Source organism: Carassius auratus, chromosome 22 (genome assembly GCF_003368295.1).
Source record: "Carassius auratus strain Wakin chromosome 22, ASM336829v1, whole genome shotgun sequence".
NCBI lineage: Eukaryota > Metazoa > Chordata > Actinopteri > Cypriniformes > Cyprinidae > Carassius > Carassius auratus.
The window spans coordinates 30,995,327-31,006,481 of record NC_039264.1 but is presented as its reverse complement, the minus strand read 5'-3'; the positions used below and the strand labels follow the sequence as shown (position 1 = coordinate 31,006,481).

General features: G+C 34.4%; 1 long non-coding RNA gene across 1 annotated transcript; it reads left to right on the top strand.

The window, feature by feature from the left end:
* The first annotated feature begins 5,839 nt into the window (after positions 1–5,839).
* LOC113040716 (uncharacterized) lies at positions 5,840–6,924 on the top strand. The gene is made up of 4 exons (XR_003275295.1): positions 5,840–5,983; positions 6,084–6,127; positions 6,456–6,585; positions 6,762–6,924. It is a non-coding gene; the product is annotated as an uncharacterized LOC113040716 (long non-coding RNA).
* The last annotated feature ends 4,231 nt before the right edge of the window (positions 6,925–11,155 follow it).

Genomic DNA, 11,155 nt, shown 5'->3' with positions numbered 1-11,155 from the left:
TCTTCAGTGTCACATGATCTTTTTCATATACTGATTTGCTGATCGGGAAACATTGCTGATTATCACAAATCAGTGCGTTTACATGCACCTAATCACATTATTGCCGCTAAGATCAAAGTGTACATCTGCTCATGACATACATGATGTGAATCACATCTGCAGTTAGCTTACTACGGTTGTTAGTTCCACTGAACTCTATTGGTAAAGAAGGAACTTGTGACCAAAGTTGGTTTTAGGGAAACGCACCCCATATTAGAAATGATGGGGAAGAAAACTTAGCATTTCTGGAAAGTTGAATTTTTTCTTCATTATTATTTTATAAAACACAAAGTTCAAAACATTGAAAAAAAGGTAATCTTTTGTAAAATTACAAAAGTCTTCTCTACCACTGGTTTTCAATTTTATGCATTCTTGCTATTAGCCAACCACCCCCAAATAAAATAAATATAACTGTAGTGTAGACAAAAAGTTTGGGCAGCACAACTGTTTCCAACACTGATAATAATCAGAAAAATGTATTGAGCAGTAAATCATCATATTAGAATGATTTCTGAAGATCATGTGACACTGAAGGCTGGAGTAATTAATGCTGAAAATATAGCTGTGCATTATAGAAATAAATTAAACTTTTAAAATATATTTAAAACTTTTGACCAGTTGTGTACATTGCCACATTTAAATGAAAACTCAACTTGTAATAAACAAAGCACACATTCTCAAAGAACTTACATTCTGGTGATAACTCCCTTCCCTCACTGCTGTCAGTTCCCTTCAGTCATTCCCAGACCTCCTTGTTTTTAATCTTTCCCTCAAATCTACAGAAACAAACATCATTTTACAGACAATTTGGATAAGTCACGAATTGCAATAGTTATATAACTATAATCACAATGCTAAATTATATATATATATATATATATATATATAAAATTATAAATATATATTGAATCGGCACACAAGTATCGGGATAGTATTGAATTGGCAGATTAGCGTATCATCCCAGCCCTAGTTACTACAGTCAAAACAATGAAACTCTCTTCAAGAGCGCACAATAACTGATATTTAAAACTGTTAAAAGAAAAGGCTCAAAATATTGCACACATATAATACACAACAATATCTCTTCCTTTGGTGTTTTGAACATTTCTGTGAGTAATGCTACACGCTGTGACTCTGTGTTGCTTCAAGTGCATCATTCTGCGCACTGGTTGTGTTTACGTGCTGCACGCTGTATAGGAGCCATTCCCTTTCATATTATAATACATTAGCACAATGAAAGATTCTTGTTCTGTCCCATCTACCACATGTTGCTGCCTTCATTACTGTGCTATAAATTTAAAAGAAATGTATTTTACACACAAATACATTATACACACACACACACACACACACATACACATATATATAGACGGTTTCAACGGCAACAACATAAACAAACGTTACTGCGCATGCGCGCTTTTGTGGACCTAACCTAACCGGTAGACTTCCAAATAGAATCAATAACAACAGCCAAGTCCCTCTAGAGTAGATATTTTTTGATAACAAACTAAATATGTTTGCTGCGTGGATCAGGCGGACTTAATGAAAATGCAAATTCATCCTTTGCCAACAGGAGATGTTTTAAAGCATAGACATAAAGTGCGAGAAATAGAGGTTTCCCCAGTAACAGGTGTAAACAAAGCAGAGCTGCTACGCTCACACGCTGCTTTATCAGGCATATAACATGCAAGTCTTTCTTCAGAAATACAGCGATATAAAAACACCTGTGCCTCGTTTTGATATTTAAACATATAAATGTTAGGAATTATTAAACGTGCAGTACGTAACGTTACTCATGTTTATTCAACGAAGCCTTTTTGAAAATCGATCAGTTTTAAAATTGTGGGGAGTCTCCAAAAATAAATAAATGTATGGGAAACATCCCGCAGCACAACCACCTGAGCCCAACTTCAGTCTACTCATCACCTTGCCTTTAACTGCGTTTGTAGATGGCACCGCAGCCAGACCGATATACACAACACAGAACGGAAGTTAACTTAGGTACAGGCGCGTGCATCCGATGAAACTGTCTAATATATATATATGTATATATATATATATATATATATATATATATATATATATATATATATATATATCAGTTTGAGACCAAAGGTTTGGACACACCTTCTCATTCAAAGAGTTTTCTTTATTTTCATGACTATGAAAATTGTAGATTCACACTGAAGGCATCAAAACTATGAATTAACACATGTGGAATTATATATGGAATTATATACATAACAAAAAAGTGTGAAACAACTGAAAATATGTCATATTGTAGGTTCTTCAAAGTAGCCACCTTTTGCTTTGACTACTGCTTTGCACACTCTTGGCATTCTCTTGATGAGCTTCAAGAGGTAGTCACCTGAAATGCTCTTCCAACAGTCTTGAAGGAGTTCCCCGAGAGATGCTTAGCACTTGTTGGCCCTTTTGCCTTCTGTCTGCGGTCCAGCTCACCCCTAAACCATCTGGATTGGGTTCAGGTCCGGTGACTGTGGAGGCCAGGTCATCTGGCGCAGCACCCCATCACTCTCCTTCTTGGTCAAATAGCCCTTGATGCCTTCAGTGTGAATCTACAATTTTCATAGTCATAAAAATAAAGAAAACTCTTTGAATGAGAAGGTGTGTCCAAACTTTTGGTCTTTACTGTAAAATATATATTTTACAGTTTTTTTTATATATATATATATATATATATATATATATATATATATATATATATATATATATATATATATTAGTGCTGTCAAAATTAGCGCGTTAACGCATTCGATTAATTTGAAATATTTAACGCGTTAAAATAAAATAACGCAATTAACGCGGTTGCAGTTTTTTTTATTTCCAGTTGTGGCCTATGTATGTTCATCGTGCAAAGAAATATGGATAAGACCAAGGAAGGACTTTTAGACGGAAAGTTTCAGTATAAAACTCTGCCGGATTACTCTTCAGTCTGCCACAAGAAACATTATGACTGTATGACTGTAACAGTGCGTAAATCAGACCTTTCTGTAACGCTAACGTTAATAAGCTTAAACGAAAATAAAGAAATAATTGTGTAGCGGAGTATTTTTTGTACACGGTGCCGCGAACTGTCAATCACTCCTGTACGTGTGCATCACCGTCCTCCTCGCAGCTGCAGCAACTTGCGCTCTCTCTCTTCATCAAGCTTTAAAACAAAAAGGGGACAAAAAGATCATATTGTCTTTGTGCATAGGCTATAGATTAATTCGATAAATGAATATCTAAATTTGTGCCTTGCCGTCTACGGTATTTTTTTAGAACTTAGAAAAAAGATGCTGCAGCCAATGAGCAGCCAGCGGGGGCTGCAGGACGACTCAACCTCCGCAGACAGTTTTTAATGTTTATCAGACAATAAATACTCAAGATTTTGCTTTAGTATAACTCACAACGAGTTTCACACACCTTCTCCGGCCACGTTGAGTTGTTGACACTTTACAGTGGGAAAAGCGACGAATGCGCTATTCACTTGTATAACTTAAGGGTGAATGGGTAATGTAGTTTCTGCTCTGGGTGGGATGAATTAGGAAGCTTGCATTGTGAAGGGCGCTCTGAAAATCGGCAGTGCAGGTAAAAGATTAAAACCTCTATTAAAACAGATGTCCAAATGAGCGTACCGGTACGCTACAAGCACGTTCTGGGCGCACGGAGAGGTGGCGGTACGCTCAAGAGCTATATTTGGAAGTGGCGGTACCAGTGTGTACAGGCCCACTTAAAGCACTGGCAATGACTATACTTTGGAATTTTTTTGCAGTCCACTTAGAATTCAACATGGAAATCATTTTTGTTTTTTATTGGCATTGATTGTTTTGAAATTCAAATGGTACTTACATGCCTGTGTTTTTATTTCTGTAATAAATATGGCTTTCAAGCCAACAGTTAATTTGGAGGATATTGATGGTTTATTGCAGGTATGTTGTTTACATGAGAAAATCTGTGTTACAAGTTAAACAAAAATTCCAATAAACAATCATATTTTGAATTTAAATAGTTTCTTTGTCTTGAGTTTACATTAATTATTTACATTTTACATTTACATATCCAAAAAGTTTCAGTCTTTTAATTGCGATTAATCGCGATTAATCGCGATTAGTTTTAAAAAATTGTGCGATTAATTAGTTAATTTCTTTAATCGATTGACAGCACTAATATATATATATATATATATATATATATATATATATATATATACACACACACACACACACACACACACTTTTGCACATCCTGTCATACCAGTGACTGGGTGTTACTGCAATAGACTTTGCAGCATTAAGGTTAACGATTAATCGATTATTTGATCATTAATTTAAACGACGATCAATCACTTCATTTAAAAGTAAACGAGAGGCGTTGACGCCCCGTGTGATGGGGTGTTATATGTCTGGATACCGCTGCACAAATCTTTCAACAACGAGAAATGTAGTTCCTGCACGGACTTACATCCAGGACAGCAGAATGGTCAGAATGACCTGAAACACATAACCAACTGAAATCAATTTAAAAGTATTTAGTCTTGCCTGAGTGATGCTGAAACAACCAGGTTTAGTTTTTCACCCAGGAGAAACTGCTTCCTGTGGAACAGTCTCCATGAAGAATGATCTCTTGATCCTGGATCCTTGCTGCCATCCACGCAGAGATGATTTGGAGGATATGTGGTTGTGTCTAAAGGGTAATGAATCAATGTTACAAGAATACTGATAGCAGCACTATTGATCCTGTAACTTATGTAAATGTTTTCAGTACCGAACAAGTCAGGAACCAAATTAGTACCAGTTCTTGAAACCCATCTCTACTTGTAATAGTTGTCTTGTTGCTGCTGCCTAGACTGTCTCTTCCCCTGATGATAAATATATGTGCTCATTTTAAAGCAATAAATAATACATTTAAATTACTAGGTGGTAACAAATATATTTCCTTATAAGGAACTCACTGAATCATGGACTCAACTGGTGGTTGTCAGGCCCTAAGAAAGTGAAAAATGTGTTTACTTTTTGTGAAACGAAAGTATCAGATCAATTTGAGAATTAAACTAGCATTAAAAAGCATGCATGTGAAAAACACCATCAACACCAATAATGAACAGATGACAGAATTTACAAGCCTGCCACTTGAGGGAGAAAAGGGGAAATTATTAATCCCACATAACGTTACCCTGCTGAAAAAAACAATAGAAACCATTACAGAATTTGTAATGGTTTTAATGGTTCTTATTGGAATTCTAATGGTTTTAATGGACACTGTAATGGTCTCTGTGGGTCTCTATTGGTAATTTGCTTTCTTCTATTGGTGGCGTGTATTGTCTATTGGATACCATTAAGGACCAATAGAACACCTTTAGAAACTTCTAGTGGTATCTACTGGACACCAGTAGAAACCATTATGACTCCAATAAATTTAGTGGTTTCTTTGGAAAACTGTAATGGTCTTAGTGGGTAGGCTACTGCTGAAAAAAATGAACACAAACAATAGAAACTATTACAAAATTTGTAATGGTTTTAATGGTTATAATGGGAATTATGTTGGTTGTAATGGTCACAGTAATGGTCCCTGTGGGTCTCTATTGGTAAATTGCTTTCTTCTATTGGTGGTATGTATTGTCTTGGATTGCCACCATACGTCATTTGGAAAGGTTATTTTTAATTCATTTAATTTTTTTTTTTTTTTCTTTTTTTTTTAAATCAACTCGACTCGTCATGGCCTTCAAAATTGACTTGAAAAGTTGGTCTTTGTTTTGTCTGTCGGATTTGGTCCAAATTTAGCCCAAAAATAGATAACAGTGAAATTCTGCGTGACTTCCACATGCTGTAATGTGCGCGCGCGCAGAACTGGAGCGGAGGACGTCACCATGGAAACGAGGCGGCAGCCCAACCGTCAAGCAGCTGATCGCTGACACTCAATGTGGTTTCACTTTTTTTTTTAGGTAAGTTTAGTCTATTAAATTACACAAATAGTACATTAAAGTGTTCCTGACACTTTATTTCATGTAAATTATACGCTTTTGTTTAATATTTACTTTATAGAAATGGTTTAGCGTCGTCAGAAAAAGTCCGTTAGCATCTCAAAGGTAAGGCTAAATACAAGAGGTAACGATAGACATGAGCTCTTGTTTATTAAGTTTGGGCTTTTAATGTCATCTTGTGTGTAGATGAGCTCGCTCTCTCTCTCTCTCTCTCTGTCTCTCTCTCTCTCTCCATATATATCAATGGATGAATGGAAGTAACTTAACCGAATTAATTTAACCCTAAAGGTATCCACTGTTTAATCCTAAAATGTGCACTAACGTAACCGGATAACGTTACATCACTTACATAGAGCGTGAAAATGGACTAAAACCTTCAGGTTTTGATCTTTCATGGTAAACACATGAATACAAACTTGTTCTGTGATTTCAGAAGTGCCAGAAAAAAACCTCTATGACGCAGGAGAAGTTCCTGATTTTAACATTTCTGAAGGGAGCTGCTGACAGAGAGGATGAAAACATACACATTTTGATGTCCACGCTGTAGGAGCATTACTAAATAAGTAAAACTAATATATATATATATATATATATTTATTGTAAATGATTATATAAATTATATATTCTGTGAATTATTATTTTTCTTTTCTGCATTTCACCTCTGCTATAGTATATGCCTTATACCTGGCATTGTATAATAAATATTGTTGTCTCTGTAACAGTATGCTTATGTTCCTAGGTTCTTCCATGCTGATGGCTGTGCTCTAGTCATATCTCCTGTCGAAGAACATTTTTAGACATTATGAACCATGAATAGTAAGCAATTCGTCAAACATACACCATTCAAAAATGTAAGGGTCAGATTTGTCATGTATTTCAAAGACATCTTTTATGCTCACCACTGCTGCATTTATATGATTAAAATACAGTTAAATTGTGAAATTACCATTTTTTTAATAACTATTTTCTATTTAAGTTTGTTTTAATAAGTGATCAAAGCTGAATTTTAGCATCAGTCTCCAGTGTCACACAATCCTTCAGAAATCATGCTTTGTGAAAACAAGAATAAAATTGTACAAAATATTTACATATAAAGCAGTTATTTGAAATTGTACTAATATTTCACAACATTACCATTTTTATTTATGATCAAATAAATGCAGTTTTCTTAGTGTACATGAGACTTATTTCAGAAACATAAAAAGATCTCTATCTCCAAGCTACACACTCTCACACCAAAGTGACTGTTAAAAATCATTTAAACTTTGTGTCAGTACATCATAAATAGGAAAAGGCATCAGATCACCGTCTGTGATTTGTTGTTTCGTGCCGCATCGAGTGTAGAGAGCATCACTGATTATAAAAGGCTCTGTTGTATTTTGTTGTGCTGTCCAGTGACGACACAGTGTTAGAACTCTTGTTAAATATCATTACATATGATGTATGTATGATCCCATTCAGCACTGATAGATCTTTTCTATTTCAGAGACTGAAAATCATTGATAAAGCACAAGGTTACTGTAACATATTTAAACAATATTAATAAGAATTAATAAAAATGCATCTGTGACTTAATATTGCTTCTTTTTCTTCAGTGGAAAGTTCTCATTAAACACATAGCTTTCTTCTCATCTTTGTGCATTTTCAAACGTTGTGCATATTTCTGAATCATTTTTTTTTTACCTTCATAATATTGGTTGTCTTCTCTTGTTTCAAAGTTTAGCTCCAACCCCAGTTAAGCAGACCTGAGCAGCTGATCAAGGATCAGCAGAAACTCTGCAGAACGGTGGTCCTACAGCCCAGGACTGGACACCAGTGTTGTAAGTCATTCTCCCTCTTTATAGTGCATGTTCAGAACATATTGCAGGAGATCTCAACATTGTCTCTTAAGGTCCACTTACATGCAGAGTTTTGCTCCAACCTGCAGTGCACCTGAACACATTAATCGAGGTCTAACTATTAGTGTTGTCACAGTACCAATTTCAGTACCAAAGCAAAACACAAAAACATGCTAATTATTATTATTTTTTTATTATTATTATTAGCCGCACTTATGCTAACAATTAACTACTCTAATAACAGTGTTCATTTCAATCCGACATTCAAATTACAGTTATATATATATATCCTGATAAATACAGGTGCTGGTCATATAATTAAAATATCATCAAAAAGTTGATTTCACTAATTCCATTCAAAAAGTGAAACTTGTATATTATATTCATTCATTACACACAGACTGATACATTTCAAATCTTTATTTCTTTTAATTTTGATGTTTATAACTGACAACTAAGGAAAATCCCAAATTCAGTATCTCAGAAAATTTGAATATTGTGAAAAGGTTCAATATTGAAGAGACCTGGTGCCACACTCTAATCAGCTAATTAACTCAAAACAACTGCAAATCCTTTAAATGGTCTCTCAGTCTCGTTCTGTAGGCTACACAATCATGGGGAAGACTGCTGACTTGACCGTTGTCCAAAAGACGACCATTGACACTTTGCACAAGGAGGGGAAGACACAAAAGGTCATTGCTAAAGAGGCTGGCTGTTCACAGAGCTCTGCGTCCAAGCACATTAATAGAGAGGAGAAGGGAAGGAAAAGATGTAGTAGAAAATAAGTGTAGAAGCAATAGGGATAACTGCACCCTGGAGAGGATTGTGAAACAAAACCCATTCAAAAATGTGGGGGAGATTCACAAAGAGTGGACTGCAGCTGGAGTCAGTGGTTCAAGAACCACTACACACAGACGTATGCAAGACATGGGTTTCAGCTTTGCATTCCTTGTGTCAAGCCACTCTTGAACAACAGACAGAACCAGAAGTGTCTCGCTTCAAAAAGGACTGTACTGCTGCTGAGTAGTGATATATCAGACCCAAGAATACAGAAGAGCTAAAGGTCACTATCAGAGACACCTGGGCTCTCATAACACCTGAGCAGTGCCACAGACTGATCGACTCCATGCCACACCGCACTGCTGCAGTCATTCAGGGGAAAGGAGCCTCAACTAAGTATTGAGTGCTGTACATACTCATAATTTTCATGTTCATACTTTTCAGCAGGCCAAGATTTCTAAAAATCCTTTCTTTGTATTGGTCTTAAGTTATACTCTAATTTTCTAAGATAATGAATTTGGGATTATAAATAAATATATCAGTCTGTGTGTAATGAATGAATATGATATACAAGTTTCACTTTTTGAATTGAAATTATGATATTCTAATTATATGACAAGCACCTGTATACACAGAATGACTAATTGAACTGCTTTTATAGTTTTAATAATTAATTTATTTGTAATGAATAAAGGGATTTTAGTGAATTATTATTAAGAAAAGAACTGCAGGAAAAGATGCAATGTTGCTCAGTGATTTTGGTTTGGAACCTTTAGAAAATAGAAAAGAGTTGACTTTGCCAACTCTTTCAACTTCAAACGGGTGTAGCTCAGTCTTTTTTTTATATATATATATACAGTTATACATCATTTTGAAGGACTTTTTAATGAGAAAAAAAACCTCAACTGATTTTTGCTCATTGTGACTAACTTTGCCAGCACAGGTCACATATGCTACTTAATTTCCACTTGAGAGTGGTCAGATTTAAAGTCTGAGATTAGTCCATCAGTTCTTGAATTTCAATTTTTGTTTATGTGTGTGCGTGTGTGTGTGTGTGTGTGTGTGTGTGTGAATAGAGACTATGTACCATAAAAAGTAGATAATGTAATTATTCAAGCCTATTTGTGAAACTGGACCACAAAACCAGTTACAAGGGTAATTGTTTTTATTTTATTTTTTAGATTTTTATTTCAATAATAATACTAAATAAGTTTTCCATTGATGTATGGTTTGTTAGGAGGACAATATTTGTCTGAGATACAACTATTTGAAAATCTGGAATCTGGTGCTAAAAAATCTAAATATTGTGAAAAATATTTAAAATCCAGAGCAAAGCATTTTATTAATAAAAAATTAAGTTGATACATTTATGGTAGGGAATTTACAAAATATATTCATGGAACATTTTCTTTTTTTAAATCCTAATGATTTTAGGCATGAAAGAAAAATCAATAACTTTTTTGAGACTGCCATATAAATATATGTATGGATAATCTCACATACTGGTAATGTGGTACATTGTCCTAATGAATTGTCCTTTTTTCTTTTTTTTTTTTTGCAGGTCTGAGACAGCTACAAGCCACAAAAACAGTTCATAGTTCCTGCATTTCTATAATGCATTAATGAATAACAATAATTAAAATAAAATGTAATGTCAAGGTTTTGTGTTAATTCCAGCTATGTTGAGTATTCTGTGAATAATTTTGATTTTAGGTGCATATTCTTAATTCTTTGCAAAACAACCTGAACTGTTTGCTATTGAAAGGTTGGTATGAAGTTTAAATAAATAAAAACATTATATTCTTGACAAAACCTGTGTACAGTTTGTATTAATAATTTAAATTATTTACTTATATTAATTAATGGCCTAATTACCAGCTATCAGTTAAACATTCAAATCAGAACCAATATAAAACTGCAACGAAAACTATTAAATATATGCAAATAAAGACCAGTACAAACTTGCAATGGAACCATCAGAACCATTACAAAACTGACGGAAACCATTACATTTGTTTTAATAAAGACCAATACAAACTTGTAATGGAACCATCAGAACCATTACAAAACCAACAGAAACCATTAAATTTGTTTTAATAAAGACCAATACAAACTTGTAATGGAACCATTACAAAACCAACAGAAACCATTAAATTTGTTTTAATAAAGACCAATACAAACTTGTAATGGAACCATCAGAACCATTACAAAACCAACAGAAACCATTAAATTTGTTTTAATAAAGACCAACACAAATTTGTAATGGAACCATCAGAACCATTACAAAACCAACAGAAACCATTAAATTTGTTTTAATAAAGACCAATACAAACTTGTAATGGAACCATCAGAACCAATACAAAACTGTGATGGAAACCATTATGTGCAAATCGTGACCAATACAAAATTGTAATGGAAACCAATACAAACCAATAAATCCTAATGGAATATGCCCAAAACACACTACGTAATGGAAACCATTTGGTAATGGTTTTAATGGTTAATTGCTGATGGT